At 44.4% G+C, this 22,113-nt stretch overlaps 1 long non-coding RNA gene across 1 annotated transcript in view; it reads right to left on the bottom strand.

The window, feature by feature from the left end:
* Nucleotides 1-19,973, bottom strand: part of LOC132484151 (uncharacterized) — a 50,204-nt gene extending 30,231 nt beyond the window's left edge. Inside the window, exons 1-2 of the long non-coding RNA XR_009531158.1 lie at nucleotides 19,893-19,973; nucleotides 15,383-15,438 (exon numbers count right to left, since the gene is read on the bottom strand). This is a non-coding gene — a long non-coding RNA (uncharacterized LOC132484151). The remainder of the gene's footprint in view (nucleotides 1-15,382; nucleotides 15,439-19,892) is intronic.
* Nucleotides 19,974-22,113: the final 2,140 nt, after the last annotated feature.

A 22,113-nucleotide genomic window follows, 5' to 3' on the forward strand; every position in this document is an offset into this window, starting at 1 on the left:
CCCAGTACTTGGTCATACCTCCATAGCTCCATTGGCCCCCATTGGCCTCCATTGGCTGTGGCTCTTGACAACAGCAGTGCCTCATAGGAAGACTTATATGCTGAACTTGTACACTCAAGGACCTCCCAGACTCACCTCACCCACCTTAATGCTTGATACTGGCAGAGCCATACATTTATTCTAAACCCTAGTCATCCTCAGGTTTACAGAAGAATGGTCTCAGACTCACAGACAACAAAAGGTGGGGTGGACATTTTTTTTTTTCAAAACAAGAAGCTGAAAAACTCTGAATATTCTCCAGAGTGTTGTTAGAGTGACCTGTCATTAAGAGACCCCGGTAGCAATTTATCCAAAGTATACTAGAATGCGTATTTCACAGCCACGTATCAGGCATTGTAGAGAGATTTGCAGATGAAGACTCTAGCAATAACTCTTAGGATGTGCCAGGCACATAATTATCACATGCCATTCACACAACTCTAGGAGTTAAGTTCTATTATCAGCCCATTTCATAGGTAGGTAAATTGAGGCCCACACAGTTCAAGGTGGCACAAGGATTTGAACCCAGGTAGTGTGATTCCAGAGCCAAGATAGGTAGCCATGGAGCTACACTGCCTCCCTATGACAAGGGACAAGACAAAGGCCAGGCCCTTGACGAGCCAACCCCACTGAGGGAAACAGACGAGCACAGGAACAGGTATTCATCAACATGTCTGCCCACGAACATAAAAGGAGCGGTTAACTGCAACTAGAAAGATCCAGGAAGACCTCAAAGTGGAAGTGGCATTCGAGCTGAATGCTGAAAGAAATGAGTAACGTTGCAGCAGGTGGAGATGGGGCTAGAGCAACATGCTCAGGAGGTAACCTGCCCCTGGTGTGGGCAGGAACACAGGTGCCTCCTGTTTAGTCTTTCTTCCAATATGCAATTTATCTCATTTTCCAACTCTCTGTTCTGCTCATGAGGATGGGCACTCAAGGCCCCGAAGTCTCAGGTTTTATAGGCTCAGAGGGTCTGAAAGTTGGACCCATCTTTTCATACCTCGATGGGGTTTCAAGTGTCAGCATGGCCTGTGCTGAGATCCTCCCCAGGCCAGGCCTTTGGAGAGATTTTCTCACTAGGCAAACTTTTGTTATGTTGCCAAGCACCACTTTGGCCATCAAAGTCTGGTATGTATGAGCCAGCCACCAGCTCGAAATCTTGGGGGCAACGGGAAACCAAGATTTTGGAACAAAGTTCCCTATGCCTCCCTTGTTCAGCCTCCCTCATTCTCTGTTTCATCCACCTTCCTCTGGTAGACTTCTGCTCCTTTTCTATGCAGTAGCTTCCTTCCTTTGACATGTCTTCATTAATCCCATTGTGGCTGGTGATTTCCCCCAGTCTTAAGTGCTCCGAAGAGCTCTCTTCAGATACAAGAGCCAGAATGAGACAGATGAAGAATACAGGAAGAAGGAAGGGAGGGAGGGAGGAAGGAGGGGGAGGGAGAAAGGGAGGGAGGGAGGGAGGAAGGAAAAAGGGAAGGAAAGAAGGAAGAAAGGAAAGAAAGAAGGAACAAATGAAAAAAGGAAGGAAAGAAGGAGGGAAGGAAGGAGAGAAAGAGAGGATGGGGAGGCCGGGGAGAAAGGAGAGCAGAGTAACTATTTTAAATCCATGCCACTGGGTCTCACTTCTGCTTTAGCTTGTGTCTCTGTTTTCTGGAAGGAGAGCTACAAGATGCTGCAGCTATCTGGTATTCTCTGTTGCCAGTGCATGCTCAACACACCCATGAACCTAGATTCAGAGGATCCTTGCCTCTTCCTGGCCTCATCTGGGTTCAGGAGCTACCTGGCCTCATATCTTCCTCACTTTCTGGGCAAAGCCACATGAGTTCTGCTTAAATGCTGTATAGGCCATATTATTGTCCGGATTGGATCTCCCGACCAGCACCAGTCCTGATACCCCTACCAGTCCAGGGTGCCCCATGAAACTTCTCTGTTGACATCCATGAGACCCTTCTATCCTGGTCTTATCCTACCTCTCCCACCACTTACTCCCAGTTCTTTCTTTGACTCACCTTCCTCTGCCCACCCTTAAACGTTGGTGTTCGTCAGCTTCCCATCCCCGGTCCCTTGTTCCTCTCCTGCGACGTGCTCTCCTTAGAAGACATCCCAGCTGGCTATTCCCTGCCTCCTGCTTCTGACTCTCAAACTGACATCTCCAGCCCTGACCTCTCCCAGTTTCTCTCAGTGGATGCTGTCCACTGAGCATCTCCACCTAGAGGCCCCAGGAGAACCTCAAATTCTACACATGCCGAAGTTAACTAACTCTCATCTCTTCTCCCTCTTTCCCAACTCACTGTATCTAATCCAGGAACATGGGGTTCATTCCAGGCTTCACCCTTTGCCTCATCCATTCCTATTCTGTACCACCCTACCTGCCCCTCCATTCATTTACCAAATATCACCACGTTAAGTCCTAACCATTTCTTGAATAGTTTCCCCCTCTCTGGACCCCTGCTATCATTCTCAGCTTCAGGTCCTCATCATTCCTTATGTAACTGTTTCCCTGCAATTTCTTTGCCCTCATATCCATTCTCTATGATGCCTCTGGAATAACCTGCCTAAGATGAAAACCACCAAGATTCCCCTGCTTGAGACTTCAATGGTTCCTCATCACCCACACCAAATTCCTAGCTCTGAGTCTGCTTGACAAAGGCCCAACATGACCTGGCTCTGCCTCTCCAGCCTCCTCTCAGCACCCCCTGCCTCAAACTTCATGCTCTGATAATGATATGGAGTAGCTTGTAACTCTCCAACACCCCATGCTGCTTTGTGAGCTTTATTCTATTATCCTATCCTATCCCATCCTGTCCTGTCCTGTCCTGTCCTATCCCCTCTGTCTAGAGGGTCCTTCCCATGCTTCTTCACCTGGATTATGCTAATTCATCCTCAAGACCTAGCCCATCCATCACCTGGTTCAGGAAACCTTCCCCAAAGCCTCAGGTTAGGGAAGTGCTCCTGTTGCATTCTGCTCTATTGTCTCATGGCTTATGAACAGCAGGTTGGAATTGTCTGTTTGGGAGTCTTTCTTTCCCATTAGCCTAAAATCCTGTCAGTGTTTTAGTTGCCTTCGCACTAGTGCCTGGTGCAGTGCCCAGCACAGAGTAGGTGCTCCGTTAATGCTGTTGATCAGAATGTAACCCCTTCAGATCAGGGATCATGACTTTTCCACCCATAGACTCCTAGCAGGCACTCAAATATCCCATGGGTCACAGTTATGGTCAATTAATCTACAACAAAGGAGGAAGAATATACAATGGAGAAAAGACAGCCTCTTCTATAAGTGCTGCTGGGAAAACTGGACAGCTACATGTAAAAGAATGAAATTAGAACATTCTCTAATACCATACACAAAAATAAACTCAAAATGGCTTAAAGACCTAAATGTAAGACCAAATAATATAAATATCCTAGAGGAAAACAGAGGCAGAACACTCTTTGATATAAATTGAGGCAATATTTTTTTGGATCAGTCTCCTAAAGCAAAGGAAATAAAAGCAAAAATAAACAAATGGAACCTAATTAAACTTAAAAGCTTTTGCATAGCAAAGGAAACCATCGACGAAATGAAAAGACAACCTATTGAATGGGAGAAAATAATATTTGCAAATGATAAGACTGATAAGGGGTTAGTACCCAACACATATAAAGAGCTCATACAACTCAACATCAAAAAAACAAACAATCCAATTGAAAAATTGGCAGAAGAACCAAACAGACCTTTCTCCAAAGAAGACATACAGATGCCAACAAGCACACGAACAGGTGACCAACATTGCTAATTACTAGAGAAATGCAAATCAAAACTACAATGGGGTACCACTTCACACTGGTCAGAATGGCAATCATTAATAAGTCTACACATAACAAATGATGGAGAGGGTGTGGAGAAAAAGGAACCTTCCTACACTGTTGTTGGGAATGTAAGTTGGTGCAGCCACTATGGAAAACAGTATGGAGGTTCTTCAAAAAACTAAAAATAGAGTTGTCGTATGATCCAGCAATCCCACTCCTGGGCATATACCTGGACAAAACTATAATTTAAAAAGATACATGCACCCCTATGTTCATAGCAGCATTATTTACAATAGCCAAGACATGGAAACAACCTAAATGTCTATCAGCAGAGGAATGGATAAAGAAGATGTGGTATGTATATACAGTGGAATACTACTCAGCCATAAAAAGAATGAGATAATGCCATTTGCAGCAACATGGATGGAACTAGAGATTATCATACTAAGTGAAGTAAGTCAGACAAAGACAAATACCATATCACTTATATGTGGAATCTAAAATATGACACTGATGAACTTTTATGAAACAGAAACAGACTCACAGACATAGAGAACAGACTTGTGGTTGCCAAGGAGTAGGGGGTGGATGAGGGATGGAGTGGGAGTTTGGGGTTAGCAGATGCCAACTATTATATATAGAATGGATAAACAACAAGGTCCTACTGTATAGCACAGGGAACTATACTCAGTACCCTATGATAAAGCATAATGGAAAAGAATATGAAAAAGAGTGTATGTATGTGTATAACTGAATCACTTTGCTGTACACCTGAAACTAATATAACATTGTTAATCAACTGTACTCCAATATAAAATAAAAAGTAAAAAAAGTAAAATAAAAACTAGACAGTCTCATGTCAGTTAAGGTCACATTTGGCTGTTTAAAGTTAATAAAAAACTTGACTTCAAAACAAAACAAAACAAAAAACACAACACTGTGAGTCAACTATACTTCAATGAAACAAGAAAACAAAAAAACTCCACAACCTGATTAAAAATGTTCAGAAGAACTGAATAAACATTTTTCCAAAGAGGAAATACAGATGGCCAACAGGCACATGAAAAGATGCTCAACATTGCTAATCATCAGGGAAATGCAAGTCAAAATCATAATGAGATATCACCTCACACCTGTCAGAATGGCTATCATCAAAAAGAACACAAATAACAAATGTTGGCGAGGATGTGGAGAAAAGGGAGCCCTTGTACACGGTTAGTAGGAATGTAAACTGGTGCAGCCACTGTGGAAAACAGTAGGGAGGTTTCTCAAAAAACTAAAAACAGAGTTACCATATGATCCAGGAATTCCAATCCTGGGTATATATCTGAAAAAAACAAAACCACTAAGTCTAAAAGATACATGCACCCCAATGTTCATAGCAGCATTATTTACAATTGCTAGTATATGGAAACAACCTAAGTGTCCATAACAGATGAATGGGTAAAGAAGCTGTGGTATATATATATACATATATATATATATATGTATATATATATATATACACACATATATATATGTATATATATATATAATGGAATACTACTCAGCCATAAAAAAGAATGAAATTTTGCCATTTGCAGCAACATGGACGGACTTGGATGACATTATACTAAGTGAAATAAGTCAGACAGAGGAAGACAAATACTGTATGATCTCAATTACATGTGGGATCTAAAAAATACAACAAACTAGTGAATAAAGCAAACAAGAATCAGACTCACAGACCTAGAGAACAAACTAGTGGTTACAAATGGGAAGAGGGTATGGGGGAGAGGCAACAGAGGGGTAGGATATTAAGAGGTACAAATTTTTGTGTATAAAATAAATAAGTTACAAGGTTATACTGTACTACACAGGGAATATAGTCAATATTTTATAATAACTATAAATGGAGTATAACCTTTAAAAATTGTGAATCACTATATTGTGTACCTGTAACTTATACTGTACAGCAACTATACTCCAATTAAAAAAAAAAAAAGAGGGGCTTCCCTGGTGGTGCAGTGGTTGAGAGTCCGCCTGCCAATGCAGGGGACACGGGTTCGTGCCCCGGTCCGGGAGGATCCCACATGCCGCGGAGCAGCTGGGCCTGTGAGCCACAACTGCTGAGCCTGCGCATCTGGAGCCTGTGCTCCGCAATGGGAGAGGCCGCAACAGTGAGAGGCCCGCGTACCGCAAAAATAAATAAATAAATAAATAAATAAATAAAAGAAAAAAAATGTTCCATGGGTGAAGGCTGCTTCCACTGATGGCCATGAAGAAAAAAGGGGAAGAGAGTTCTGACCACAAAGCTCCTAAATGTACCATGCAGGCAGGCCTGGTAGAACATACACAACAGCATTCCATCTCCAAGTGGCATGCATTCTGAGCGTGAGATTTGAAGATAGTAAGCTCTCTGGTAATTATTTAACAAAATAATCCACTGGGTCCACAGAGGATGGGGAGATCCTCTCATGAACTCTCCCACATCACCAATGGCCGTGATCACCTCATGACCTTAATATACTCATAAAATGTATGAGTATATTAAGGAAAATTATGGCCTTGTTAGGGCAGAGAGTGGACACCAGCTTTACCCAGATGGGCTCCACCCACTTCCCTGGAACAGCCCTCCAGCCCCTGCTTCCCACCCAGCCTGCCCATCGGCCCTCTTCCCAGTGGCCTCTTTGCACAAAGGTTCAGCCATGCTCACCTCCTTCATCCTGGGGGCTACAGAGGGTCCACCTGCATCCCACCCATCATCAGTCATAGATTCCCTTCCACCCTCCCAAATAGCCCCATGCCACCCTGCTCAGTGCCCCCACAAGAGCCTTGACATCGCAGCCTGGCACATACACTGGCATGTGCCAGCCCTCCAGGGCAGAAAACCAACCTGACCCTGAACGGGGGCCTCGAGAGGCTGGGGTGTGAGGTTACACTGAGTCCACTTAGGCTCTTGTCTGGCCAGGCTCCGCCAGCCCAATGCTGGATCAGATAAGGGTACAGGTGGGGACCTATGGGACAGCCCAGCAGTCCTCAGCAACCCCCAAAGCCCTCACCCCAGTTTCCTCCACCTGTAAGCATAGAGAATAGAGCGCTACCTCCAGAAGATGACCTGCCCTTGGGAAGCCATGGCGGGGGGAACAGGCCCTTCCCACGGGAGCTGGATGCTGGGGTGAGTGGAGCTGCCGCTGCCTTCCCGGTGCTGTGACTCACAGCTGGCTGGGGTGCACTGGCCTTAAATAGTGGGCTCAGATGGGAGTGGTCGGTGCAGCTGTGGATGGCTCAGAAGTCCTGCTGCTGAAGTCCCTGCAGGCACAGAGGCTGCCTGTTCCAGCCAAGGAGTTCAGGCACGCAGAACCGCCTTGCCAAGCCTTGACCCGGTGAGAAGGTGGGAAGGAAAAGCTTCCCAGGCCCCCTGCTTCAGGGCTCATATTCACACACGTCAATTCTCCTAACTCTGCGGGAGGGAGAGCTAGGGAGGGAGAGTTCATCTCCACCTAAGAAAGGACTGGAACAGCCCAAAGGGGCAGGTCTGTGCCAGGAAGCCGGGAGGCTGGGAGTCCTTCCTGTGGTGTCTGATGCTCAGACAGAGGCTGGGTCATCCCTGGTGGGATCTCTTGTGGAGGAGTCTCGTGCTGAGGGACCTCAGAAGGCTGTGAGCCAAGATGACAAGAGTACTGAGTCTGTCGCTCAAGACTGAGCTCACCTCGGGCCCCTGAGACTGCCCGGCTGGGTGGGCAGATCTCCATTGGTTTCATTTCAGTTAAAGGGTGAGAGGTCCTGCCCTGCCCACCTCACAACTAGTTTGAGACTCCAAAATGACACAGAATGTGCACTACATAGAAGCTATTGCTGTTGGGTGAGTGGGTTAGAAAAACTGGTCTCTGACATTTCATCCAGCACTCAGATTTCCAACAAGACAGGAAGTCTAAAGCATAAAGCCCTCTCTCTCTCTCTATCATCTCCTCCATCCCCCGAAGGGGCACCCTGGATGGGAAACATCCTCTGACTGGATGATTCACCAGCTACTAGCTGGCTACTGTGTTTATTTCAGGGTAAAGATGCCCCAGGACTTCAGCCGAATGACTCCAGTTGGTGCACGAGCTGCTGGAATAAGCACGGAGCACAGCTGGGAAAGGAAGAGAGAACCGGGTGGTGGGGAGAAGACAGAAGAGGAGAGGGTAATTTAACAGTGGGAAGGTCTTTGTTTGTTTTTATTTCTTTAAACATTTTTTCTCTCTAGGTTTTTTTTTTAATTGAAGTATAGTTGATTTACAATGTTGTGTTAATTTCTGGTGTACAGCAAAGTGATTCAGTTACACATATATATTCTTTTTCATTATAGGTAATTACAAGATATTGAATGTAGTTCCCTGTGCTATTCAGTGGGTCCTTGCTGATTATCTATTTTATGTATAGTAGTGTGTGTCTGTTAATCCCAAACTCCTAATTTATCCCTCCCCGCCTTTCCCTTTGGTAACCATAAATTTGTTTTCTGTGTCTGTGAGTCTGTTTCTATTTTGTAAATAAGGTCATTTGTATCATTTTAAAAAAAAGATTCCACATATAAGTGATATCATATGCTCTTTGTCTTTCTCTGTCTGACTTACTTCACTCAGTATGACAATCTCTAGGCCCATCCGTGTTGCTGCAAATGGCAATATTTCACTCTCTTTATGTCTGAGTAGTATTCCATTGTATATGTGTACAACATCTTCTTTCTACATTCCTCTGTCGATGGACATTTAGGTGGTTTCCATGTCTTGGCTATTGTAAATAACGCTGCTATGAACATTGGGGTACATGTATCTTTTCAAATTAGGGTTTTCTCCAGATATATGCCCAGGAGTGGGATTGCTGGATCATAAAGCAACTCTATTTTTAGTTTTTTAAGGAACTTCCATCCTGTTTTCCATAGTGGCTGCACCAATTTACATTCCCGAAAACAGTGTAGGAGGGTTGTTGGAAGATCTTTAGAGTCAACCAGAGCCAGGTCCAAATCCTGGATTCTTAATCATGTGACTTTGGGGAAATTCCTTTACCTTCCTTCAAGGCATCTCTTACTGGGCTGGGGTGCAGAGTACCTGAGGGGGTCCACATGCTTTCCCTTTCTCCAGAGTAAGTAAAGGGGTGATGCCTGGGACTTATGAGGTGCCTGTGCTAACTGGATCCCTTCCGGGTCTGGGGAGGCTGAAGGAAGTGGGAGCAGTGATTTCAGTAATTCCTATAAAGTGTCCATCGACAGATGAATGGATAAAGAAGATGTGGGACATATATACAATGGAATATTACTCAGCCATAAAAAGAAACGAAATTGAGTTATTTGTAGTGAGATGGATGGACCTAGAGTCTGTCATACAGAGTGAGGTAAGTCAGAAAGAGAAAAACAAATACTGTATGCTAACACATATATATGGAATCTAAAAAAAAAAACAGGTTCTGAAGAACCTATGGGCAGGACAGGAATAATGACACAGACGTAGAGAATGGACTTGAGGACACGGGGAGGGGGAAGGGTAAGTTGGGACGAAGTGAGAGAGTGGCATGGACATATATACACTACCAAATGTAAAATAGATAGCTAGTGGGAAGCAGCCACATAGCACAGGGAGATCAGCTCGGTGCTTTGTGACCACCTAGAGGGATGGGATAGGGAGGGCGGGAGGGAGGGAGACGCAAGAGGGAGGGGATATGGGGATATATGTATATGTATAGCTGGTTCACTTTGTTATACAGCAGAAACTAACACACCACTGTAAAGCAATTATACTCCAATAAAGATGTTAAAAAAAAATCCTATACATCTGACCCACCCCAAAGGCACAAGGTTTCTGCCCAGTCCCCAATAAGCCTCAGAAAGGACAGTCCCCCCTCAAACAGCCCGGAGCAGGGTCACCCAGTCTGTCTCCTCCAGCCATCCATCATCACTACAGGATGGGCTAAGGAAGGCCTGGAGGAGAAAACCAAGACAACCCACTGAGAGATAAAGTGACCAACAAGCAGCTTCTGTCAGGAGGAAAGCTTGAGGAGCCCACCCGCCACGAGGGCAAACACTGTCATGCAGTAACACAGAGCTAAAAGCCTCTGCAGAAGCAAACCAACATCATCTGGTTCTGACTCCAAAACCTGAAGAGCGATGCACGTAAAATAACAAAAAAATCATTGCAAAGCAACAGATCAGTATTGCAAAATGTTAGAATAACATAAGATTGTGTGTGTGTGTGTGTGTGTGTGTGTGTGTGTGTGTGGAGAGAGAGAGAGAGAGAGAGAGAGAGAGAGAGAGAGAGGCTTTGAAACCTTCATCTCTCCAGGATTTGAGAGCCTCTCTAGACACTTCTCTGAGAAATGCCTGAAGCCTCCTGCTCTGTCCTGTGCCCAGGCCATTTTCCTTCACCTGTCCCATAAGTGATGGGGTTCTTTGTGATTCTGTCCTCTGCCTTCTCTTCCTACAGGGCCCATGTCCCCTGCGCGACCGTGTCCACGCCTCTGCTTCAACTGCCCCCTTCTGCAGACTGGGACATCTGTACCCCCAGCCCATGGCTCCTGACAGGCCTCCAGCACCACATGTCCCGCTGCTCCACTTGCTGTCCTGCAGGAACCACAAAGCCACACATGTCCAAGCTGGAATGCACCCTTGTCCGTCTCTAACTCCACTGCTCCTCCTGGGTTACACCTCTTGGAAACGGCAGCATCCCATGCCAGATTGCTCAAGCCAAAAACCTGGAAGTCAGCCTCTACTCTCTTCCCCTTGCCCTTTACACCCCTGTGCTCCCCAAGTCTCATGATTCTTCCTGCTTGTATTAGTTTGCCCCCTTCGACATAACAAAGTACCGCAGGCTGGATGGCTTAAACAATGGAAATGCATTTCCCCACAGCTCTGGAGGCCGAAATCCAAGATCATGGTATCAGCCGGGTTGGCTTCTTCTGAGGCCTCTCTCCTTGGCTTGAAGATGGTTGTCTTTTCCCTGCGTCCTCACATGGTCTTCCTTCTGTATGTCTATGTGTCTCTCCCCAAGATCGACAAGGAGAAAACAGATTTTGTGTTTGTTTCACACATCTGCTCTACCTTTTGTCCGAATCCTAAATTGTTCTTCTATCTTCTAAGTACAGCAGCCATATCGGATTAAGCCCACCCTAATGACTGTTAGCTTAATCACTGCTTTAAAGACCCCTATCTCCAAATACAGTCACAATCTGAGGTACTGGGGGTTAGGACTTCGACATGGGAAATTTTTCAGGGGAGGACACATTTCAGCCCATAATACTCCTTTATGCTTCCCAAATCCACCCCCTTCTCTCTATCCCTATTAGTATCCCTTAAATTCGATCCCTCATCATTTCCCGTCTGAAGTGAATTATTAAACAGTCTCCTATTTCTCCTATTTCTGCTAGAGTGATATTTCTAACATGCAAATCTGATCAGAGTTCTTCCTGAGTTAAAATGATCCATGGTTCCCCAGTGCCTGTGGTCTGGCGTCTACCGACCTTTCCAGATTCTGCTCTCACGTTCCTTCTCCTCACTCCATGTACCAGGCATGCTGAGCTGCTTTGGGTTCCCCCCAGATGCCACAGTCTCCCAAGCTGCTCCAAGCTGTCTTTGTACGTGCTGCTCTGTCTGTCTGAATCCACCCCCTGCCCTTTCCTTGTTTGTGATCAATTCTGTGGGAAACTCTCCCCAACTACTTCCACCTGGCAGGTGCCATACTCTGGGCTCCCATGAGAACCTCATGCCTACTTCTGAGTTCCTAAGTTATGACTGCGGACTTCTCTGACTTCTTCACTAGACACTCCTTAAAAATAGAAAAAGGCGTCTTGTTTACTTTTATATTTCACAGCAGCATAAGGCACGCACAGAGTAAGGGGTGTTACATGTTTGTTGAACAAATGCATGTTTTTCTCTCACAGCACACAATGATAGTACTATTTCCTGTTTATGCATCTATCTCATCGCTAGTCTGTGAGCAACTAGGGGATTAAAACGAGGCCTCATTCATCTTTGTGTCCCAAGTTCTAACACCATGGCAGACAGGACTGGTAACATTTGATGGATGGGTGAGCAGGGATCAAATTGGGGTGTGATCCATAAAACCCATTCTAGAGCAGATGTCTTGTGAGCGGGGTTGACGCTGTTAGCAGTGGGAGAGAACAAGTTGCCTTTGAGCTAGAAGAACAGTTTAGAATTAGGATAAGGGTAAAGCAGATGTGTGATACAAATACGAGGTCTGTTTTCTCCTTGTCGATCTTGGAAAGACAAAGATCAAGACTAACAATGTATCTAGAACTGAAAGTTCTTCTTGTGAATTTTTTTAAAGTTAGTGGGAACCTGCTGTATAGCACAGGGAGCTCTGCTCATGCTCTGTGGTAACCTAGGAGAGTGGGACGGGGGTGGGAGGGAGGTCCAAGAGGGAGGGGATGTATGTATACATATAGCTGATTCACTTCTATGTGCAGCAGAAACTAGCAAAGCATTGTGAAACAACTATACCCCAGTAAAAAAAAAAAAAACATACTTTAAGCAGTCCATTCACCTGGGGCTCTATTTTCTCATTGAGTATCTCTACATTTCCCTGTGCACTAGCTTAAAGTTTCCTTCCTCGCCTATCCTGGCTGAAGGAAGAGCACCCACTTATGGTGGGGCTTTGCACTTTTCACAAAAGGCTGTGAGCTCACGCGATCCTGACCGTAACCCTGTGGGGTGAGTTTTACCAACCGGAAACTGAGTCTCAGAGATTAAGGGATTTGTTCAAGGTCAATAATTTGAGTTTTCCAAGGCCTTCCTGCCTGTGTGTGTAGAAGGGATCATAGAGATGTATATAACAAAGCTTTCACTACCTCCTGAACTTTACCATCTAATCTCTGGCAGTCTGCAAGTTTTACCTCTGTGAGTCTCAAGACATGTTACAGAGGTTCTCAGAAAGGCAAACTGTGAAAGAGTCTTACACTGAAGGCCCCAAGGAATCATGCCTTCATGTATCTAAGCCTCTGTGCAGTCCCCTCCTGCACTGACGCTGGGCTTGATGCTGGGATGTTAGCAAGTGTGATGCAGGCAGAGGCCTGAAAGGTGTGTGTGCATTCAGACTTGCCCTCTCTGACTGCTGAAAGCTCTTCCGCCGCCTTGTGATAAAGCCTCTGGCAGAGAGATGAGCCATCCCAGCTGAGAGCCCTACATCAATCAGCCTCCAGCCAACCTGCTGACCGCAGCCTGTGAATGACCGCCAATGAATAGAAGAATCGCCCAGCTGAGCCCAGCCCAAATTGTGGACCCACATAATCACCAACAAATAAAACAGTTGCTGTTTTAAGCCATTATTTCTGGGGTGGTTTGTTATATAGCAATAGATACACTGTTCTTTCATCTTATTCTTTTCCATGTCTCTCTCTGATGGTCACTGCCTCTGAGGTCACTTCCGAAGACATCTCACCATTATCACTACTGAGGGGGCCTGCTAAGTCAACCTTAATATCTATAGCCAAAGTGCTGTCTGGCTCCCAAATTACAGTGGTGTTCCATGGAGCACCGAGCAAGCTACGACATGTTATGAATAACACGCACACACACATGTGTGTGTGCCTGTTTAAAATTTTTTTAAAGTTTAAAATTTAAACTTTAAAATTTTAAAAAGTTTAAAATTTAAACTCAGAGTTTAAAATTTTTAAAAAGTATTTTTGTTGCTTTTTGTTTTTGGTGTTGAATCTGCCTTCAGGAAGGAAACACCTGCCGAAAGCAACCACAACACCCATACCTCTGGACCTTTTAATCAATATTTCAGGCTTTCTCTTATATACTAGTACACTCTAAAAGCTGCTCTGAGAAATACTTTGTGTTTTGCGGGGCTGTGGAATCTTACGATACTCTGCTAGAGGTGGAGAGATCTCATGATACTCTTCAGACATGGGAAGAGCAGACCTTGTGGTCTTAATATAGCAAACTTCAGAAAGGCTAATTGAAAGGAATGCTGACGTCTAGTAAAATATTACAGAGCTTTCATTTCATTTGAGGCTCTGACTTTCTCTTGCTGGTTGCTGATCCTCTCTCATCAGAGAAGGGCTGGCTGCTCCATCACCAGGCAGGCTGGGGACCCACACCCAGGCAGATTCCAGGCTTGTTCTCCATCCCCCCCTTCCCTTATCCTCAGCAAAGCCCTCAGGACTCTCACCAGTTTACAAGTTTGTGTGACCCCTGCTGTCATCACAGAGTCATAATGTGCTGGAGCCTGGGTACATTCCCTGGCCAGCTGACTCCAAACTCAATGCTGCCTTCCACCCCACATCCATGGAAGACATTGCTAGTTGATCATGGGTTTCTGTCCTACTAGCCTAATGTGGCCCCAGAAACCCTTCAAAATAGCATCCAGGCAACACTTACCAAGCTACTGGAGATGTTCCTTATATTCCTTTGCTAGGGCTGCCATAAAAAATTACCATAAACTGGGTGGCTAAGCAGCAGACATTTATTTCCTCACAGTTCTGGAGGCTAGAAGTCTGACATCAAGGTGAGGACAGAGTTGGTTCCTTTTGAGGCCCGTGAGGGAAGGATCTGTTCCAGGTCTCCCTCCTGTGCTTGTGGATGGCTATCTTTTTGCTTTGGATTCATATCATCTTCCCTCTGCACATGTCTGTATCCCAATTTCCCCTTTTTGTAAGGATATCAGTCATATTGGATTAGGACTCATCTTAATAACCTCGTTTTAACTTGATTACCTCTGTAAAGACAGTATCTCCAAAAAAGGTAACATTCTGAGGTACTGGGGTGGGGTTCATAATGCAGTATATCTTTTTAAAGTGACACAATTCAACTTATAACAGTCCCCTAGACGCGGCCCACTGCTCTTCCCTTTCTATACTCTGCTGCTCTATATGACACGCATGCCCCTGCTCTGAGCAGGGTACATGATCTGGGAGAGAAAGGTCGGGTGTGAGGCTTATTTGCCTCTGGCATGCATAACCCCAGGCCAGCGATGATGTTCCTGACAAAGCTGGTAGGATGTAGTCCCCAGCCAGCTTCAGGCTCCGTGTGTGTCCTTTCCAAGAGCTGCACGTTAACAGAAAGGACAATAGTGAAAGACTGAAATGTCCTTCTTGTTTGGCCCTCCTCAGGGGAGGGCTATACTTCCCTATCCCACTGGCATCAGGATTGGTTGTGTGACTCACTTTAGCCCATGAAAAGCAAGTGTTATTTCTGAGAGGAAGCTATAAGAGGTACTGTGTATGTGGTCTTGGTCTCTCTTCTGTACAAGATGGTCAGTGTCCTAGATGGAGGGTGGGTCGTCCGCCTGGGTCCTCAAGTAAAGTCGGTGGGGAGCAGAGCTTACTCCAGACCATGATGGACACGCAGCATGAGCATGAAATAAATCTTTCTTGTAAAAAGCCCCTAAGAGTTAGGAGTTGTTTGTTACTGGGGGTAACTGCCTATCCTGACTGATACAACAACCTTCCCCAACAGAGGACGATTATGTTTTAATTAAGAATATAAATGTGGAGTGAACACAAGGATAAATTCCAAATGGATCAAAGCTTAAATGTAATCAATGAAGCCATAAAAGTACTAGAAGAAAAGAGGAATTACCTTTATAACCTCAGAGTGGGCCAAGGTCTTTCTACTTACGACTCGAAACCTAGAACCTGTGAAAGAAGAGATTGACAAATTGTATTACATAAAAATAAAAAACTTCATAGGAAAAAAAACTAACAACAGTAACGTGAAGAAAAAGAACCAAAATCCCAAACAAATCCCGTAAGTGTGGTAGATTGTTTGCAGATATGGCCACAAAATTCTTCCCTTTATTCACGTCCTTAGGTATTCCCTTCCTACCCTGAATTCAGCCTTAGCCCTGTTACTTGCTTTGACCTCCGGGCAATAACAAATGTGACACAAGCAGAGGCTTAAAACCACTTGGGCTTTGGTACTTGTTCTCTTGCTGTTTTTTGGAACCTGTGACCATCATGAGAAGAAGAGCAGACTAGCTTGCTGGATGGCTAGTGAACTTCGTTACCTCTACTGACAGCCAGTCAACCACCAGACCCATGAGAAAGGCCATCAACCACCAGCTGACTTTAAAGCATAAGTGAGCCCAGCTGACACCTTGTGGAACAGAGATGAACTATCAGCTAAACCCAGACTATAGCATCACAGGCAAATCAATGGTTGTTGTGATGAGCTGATAAGTTTGGGGATGGTTTCTTACACACACACACACACACACACACACACACACACACACACAACTGATGCAATAAGCCAAATCAAAAGGTAAACAACCAAAGAAGAAAGTTATTTGCAACTCATACCACAAAGGGCTTACATTTCTAAGAGTAAATTTTCCTTGTATAAAGTTCCTTATTATAAAATACAGAAGACCAACAACCCAATGGAAAAATGAGCAGAGGATATAACATACAGTTCACAGTAAGGGAAATATAAATAGCTTTTTAAAAATATGAAACATGCTCAATCTCATTCATAATAAGATAAATTCAGATTAAAACTACATTGAGATGCTATTTTCACCTATCAGATTGGGGACAGTACAAGCGTTGGCAACACACTATGCTGGCACTCATACATTGCAAGTGGGGGTATAACCTGATGGAGGGCAAATTAACAATAGCTATGAAGATAATGTTGCACAATATGTTTGATCCAGTAACGTACTTCTAGGAATTTATTGTACGAATGTACTCACATGCAAATGGCATATGCACAAGGTTATTTACTGCAGTATTGTTTGTAATAGCAAAGAACTGGCAACAACCTAAATGTCCATCAGTAGGAGACTAGTTGGTGAATTACGGCACATGCATGTAATGGAATACCAACTGCAAAAAAGAATAAGGAAGCTGATATGTACTGATGTGAAAAAAATCCAAGATGTGTTGTTAAAAAATAAAGCAAGTTGCAGAAACACATATATATGCATTTGGATTTGCTTCTATATGCGTAGAGACTCAGAAGAAGATACACAGCAATCTGCTGAAGGATGTGCAGGTTACTTACGGGATGTGGTGGAACGGGATGGATAGTGGACAGGGGTGAGAAGGAGACTTTTCATCACATAGCTTTTTGTAGTTTTTAAGTTTTGAAACTTACAATATTTATTTATTATTTAATTTTTATCTCTTCAAAAATTTAAATAATCAAATTTAATATTTAGGAAAGGACGTAGCTATGGATGTGTAAAGTTGACCACAGAATGTAAAGAAGCTGAAGCTCAGAGAGGTTATGTGGCCAAAGGTGCCCCAGCTGGCAGGTGGCAGAGCCAGCGTCTGAGCACAGGTCTATTTGACTCTGAAGTTAGGAACTTGAGAAAGCCTTCTCTAAACTTCCGTTTTCCCAAAAGTAAAATGGGAATCCTAGTAACACCAGCCCTGCCTACACACAGGACTATCGGGGGGCTCACTCCAATGAGTCTGTGTTAGTGAGAGTGCTTTGCAGACCACAGAGGTCTCTAACCACAGATGCTCAATGGATTTCCACATGCTAGATGAGGTACAACCTTTTTTTCTGGTCTCACTATTGCCAGCACAAAGGGCTGTGTAGTTTACATATATTATCATTTCACCTAATCTTCATAACAACTCTAGAGGTGAAGTATTTTATTCCCATTTCAGAGATGAGGATATGAGACTCAGATTAATTAATTTAGCTAGCATGTGACACAGTGGGGTTTGAGTCCAAGTCTGTTTGACACTGAAGTTGTTGCCTCTCAATTATTGTGCATGTGTGTGTGTGTGTGTGTGTGTGTGTGTGTGTGTGTGTGTGTGTGTGTGTGTGTGGTGGGGATCATCCTACCCCATCCTCAGAAATGGGCTCCTCACCGTCTGATGGGCACAGCTGGGATTCATTCCCATTTTCCAATAGATGTGCTCGTGCAATTCCCCAAGTGGGTAGCCTTGTTTTCTTCTCTCTCCCTGCCCAAAGGTTGCCCTTCCTTCAAGGCCCATATCAAACCCACCCTCCCTTTTGAAGACTTTCATGGCCCCATCTCTTAGCACTGAACTCTGCTTTCTCTAAATTGTCATTGCTCTTAATGTCTTGATTTTCAGTTTTATACACTTGGAATAGTTATCTTTTTGTGTGTATAAGTCTTATTTTCCTTTAATGACATTTCATTCTTAAGGTTGGAGACTGTCTTATTCATCTTTGTAAATGAGATAAAGTATGTACAAGACCTAGCTTAGAGCCTGGTGCATAGCAAATACTCAACAAGAGTGATTCTCTGGGTCTCCCTCACAACATCTGACACAATACTTTTTCCTGGAACCTATTCAATAAATGATTGCTGATTGAAAGTGTAGCTGCCTTGAGGGACTAGGAGACACATGAAAGAGGAAAAACTTACTGTGAGAAGGCAAATGTCCAGGAAAAGGCTGGCATGAGATGGATTCAGAAGTGCTGGCCCAGTGTGATCAATTCCAGAGCTCGGGACCTGACCAGAAAATCAGGTTCCCCACTCTGCCACATGGCCTTCCATAACAAGCCATGTACCCACCTTCCAAAGGGCACTCTTAGGCACAGATGCCTGAGGCCACATCGACTCAACCCAAATAACTGATGGCAGGTGTGGCCCAGTGAGTGTGGAAAGACCCCCATGAATTCAGATTCACAAGCATATTGAAGGTAACGTACTGTGTGTCAAAGATTCTCACACATGGTATCTATTAATTTAATCATCCCATCAAGCCTTGAGTTCAGAATAATCGTCCCCACTTTACACATGAGAAAACTTGGCATCAATTAGGTAGTGACTAACCTACAAAGACACACATACTATCACCATCATCACCACCATGACGCATCTTCGTTAAGTCTGAATATTAGGAAATGATTGAATTGAGTACATTTACAGCCATAAGGAGAGTGATAGGAATAGATACCTAGGACATGAGAAACTAGTTATTGGCCTGGTTAATCCACCTTTAAACAAAGAAAACAAAAGGTTAACCCACCTTTGAACAAAAGTTGTGTATAAAAAAGTGAATAAGAGGGAAGGATAGAAACTCGAGGGGTGGATGATTGACATCTTAAACTCGAGTTTCCAAAATATGACCCATAGGGCATGGCTGATCTAAGATTTTTAGATGAGCAAAAACATTTTGACTAATTAACACTCAAGCCAGTAGGCCACTAGTGTCTAATAAGCTCCATCCCACAACTACAACAGGTGTGTAACTGTTTCTTCCTGGATTAGCACTAGCTGGCTTTTATCCATTAATAATAATACTTGAAACTGAATGTAATTCTATAAAGTATCATTCTACCAAAATTTCTTCTTGAAATAGGACATTATGGAGGATCCTGACAAATAGGATAATAAAGATCAACAAAATATGTGAACTTGGTCCCTGCTGTAACTTGTAGGCCAAGCATGGACCATTTGAATTCCCATAATTATGAATAAAAGATTCACATGGCCCACACCCAGGGATTTGTGGTCACGTGGCTCACTACTGAGAAAAACTAAGCCCCTCCACTAGTTAAAGCCACGACATGGGAATAAATAATAATTTACTTTTAGAGTTTTCGGGCTTCCCTCTCTTATTTCCTCTACTTGCTTCTAAGTTTCTTGAGGCCTGAGATCAGACTTTGTATAATTTCGTATGTGGGCTTGTTGTATCTTTCAGGCCTAATTTCTAATCATGTCATTTCCTATCAAGTTTCTGATTCCAGGTAGTCAAACACTGCAGTGACCACTGTTGGCATCCAATCTTCATCTTGGCCCCTGTTTTGGTCATGAGATATCCCACACATTCCAAGCTAAAGCCAGAGGTTGCCACTGAACAATCAAAAGGATCTAGTTCCTTAAGAAATAGTGGATCCATTTATAGTGGAAGGAGGGGGAGTGGGGGGCTGTTTTAGAAGCAGATCAGCAAGGCGCTATTCCGGGTGATTAGCTTAGGTGAACAGAAATCGGTTCACTGGCAGGAAAACACAAAGCCAAGCTGGAACCTCAAGCTGAAACCATGGTTTCAAGTGACTGTTTTTCACTCTCTGAAATCACATCCTTAGAGGATTTTCTTTTTTCCATCAGAGCCAAGGCTAATGACCTCTGCCAGGGCCTTGTAAATCATTCTCTTACCGCAAGAATAAAGCCCGTAGTTCATTTCTCAGCTTGCCATTCATGAGCTACAGGAAACCAGGCTCCAAGCTGACTCACTGCTGTCATTCCTCTTCGCACTGGTACAATTAAGTGGGAGCTGTCACGTGACCCAGCAGCTGGGTTGGCCAGCGGCTTCTGCTGCTATTCATTAAAGGGGAAAGGCAGGCATCCTTTAAAGAGCGCTGGCCAAAGATATAGGCGTCCCTTTAAGGGGCCTGGGGGCATGTGCTTATTGTTAGGTTTCACCTGACACCCATCTGTTGTGTGACCTTGACAAGCCCCATCACCTTTCTGTGATCAATTTCTTCACCTGTAAGTTTACACTAGTGATGATCTTTACACCTATTTGTTTGATTCTAAACCTTTTAAACCTGGTATTCAGTTACCACTGCATTGGTTTCTCTTCAGAAAGACATGGTCTTTTCTGTAGATATTACATTCTATTTCCTAAATACAATGGACAGTTTTATACTGGATTTATTGGCTTATTACAGTTTTTTTTGTTTTGTTTTGTTTTTTTTTTTGCAGTATGTGGGCCTCTCACTGTTGTGGCCTCTCCCATTGCGGAGCACAGGCTCCAGACGCGCAGGCTCAGCGGCCATGGCTCACGGGCCCAGCCGCTCCACGGCATGTGGGATCCTCCCGGACTGGGGCACGAACCCGTGTCCCCTGCATCGGCAGGCGGACTCTCAACCACTGCGCCACCAGGGAAGCCCTCATTACAGTTTTTAAAATAGAACAAGTCACATAAAATTCTACAGATTATCTCCCTGAGGCTGATAGAATTGGTAGCAAAGAGGCAGCACTTTCCTCTTTCAGGATTTAACTTGAACGCACATGTTGTGTTGGCATTAGAGGGATTACTGGGCAATCAAGACTCCAGGTACCAGAGGAGAGAGGGGAGAGAGGCCTGTTGATGCCATCGCTTGGATTTCCTGCCTCTGAGTCCTTGGTCTACTACCTCTTAGCCTGCTGGCTGCCTTCCCTCTTGCTGTGCCCAGCAAACCTTATCCATCTCTCAAGTCTTCAAGAGCCTCCCCCATGTTGCCTTCCTCAATCCTTCCCCTCACTCTCCTAGCTGGAAGGAGCCCTCTCCTCTTTTCTCTCCCTAAGCACGTCTTTGCTATAATACACTGCTTCGAACCATGGATGTTTGTGCCTAGGTTTCATTCTCTTTCTCCAGGGCAGGGTCACATTGTTTGTAACGTTGTATCCCATCACAGAGCACCCACACAGGGTCCTGCCCACAGCAGGCAAATGGAGGACTTTGGGCATGAGGAGTCACTGTCCTCGTTCCCCTTTCCTTCCTCTTTTGCATGTCATGAACGCTCCCCCCATCTGCTCTGTTCTTGGATCTCAAAAAGTTCATCTGTTCAACCACTTTACTGAGCGCTATGGTGGGCACAGTGCAGGCCACCTAGATCTCTCTGGAAATGAAGGAATTATTTCCCCAGATCCTGGGAATGCACTTGGCATTAAGAGCTGTTGGCAGTAAGTGCTCACCTGTCAGCCCACTACACAATTGCCTAGCTAAAGAGAGCACTTCCTCCAAGGTCATGCCCCCTTCCTAGGGCAATCCCCATGAATAACTGACCTTCATGTGTTATAAAAGCCCAGCCCTACTCTGAAGGGCCATCCCAGCTTCAGAGCTTCCTGTAGGATTGGCTGAAGGCTTCACTGAGACTGTATCATCACTCAGCTTCTTCCTCTGCCCAATTCTGTTTCCTTCCCTTCCCTTTTATAGCTATTGATCTGAAGAGCCCTCCTTAATGGAAGTCATGCATACTAACCCTGCCTGCTTCCCAGGGAACCTAACCTGCAACAGGTATCTGCCCAGCAGTAGACATTATTCTCAACAGGGGTTAGAGTGGTGAACAAGTCCCTGCCCCATGGAACATTCCTTCTACTGGGAGGAGACAGAAAATAAACAAATATACATGGAATAAGTTCAAGTGGACAGAATAAGGGAGTTGGTAACTGACTCAGAAATTGGAGGAGGAATGTTATTCTTAAGGAAGAGATTAGTTGAGAAGGCTTCACTGATGAGTAACAACCTGAATAAAATAAGGAAGACTGATGGGGAGATATTTTGGGAAAGAGTATTGTAGGCAGTTGGAATAGCAACTTCAAAGACATTAGGTCAAAAGAATAGTGAGAAGAATGGTAGGAGATGAGGACCCAGAGAGTCAGATCACATAGG

The sequence above is a fragment of the Mesoplodon densirostris genome, chromosome 2 (genome assembly GCF_025265405.1).
Source record: "Mesoplodon densirostris isolate mMesDen1 chromosome 2, mMesDen1 primary haplotype, whole genome shotgun sequence".
Classification (NCBI taxonomy): domain Eukaryota; kingdom Metazoa; phylum Chordata; class Mammalia; order Artiodactyla; family Ziphiidae; genus Mesoplodon; species Mesoplodon densirostris.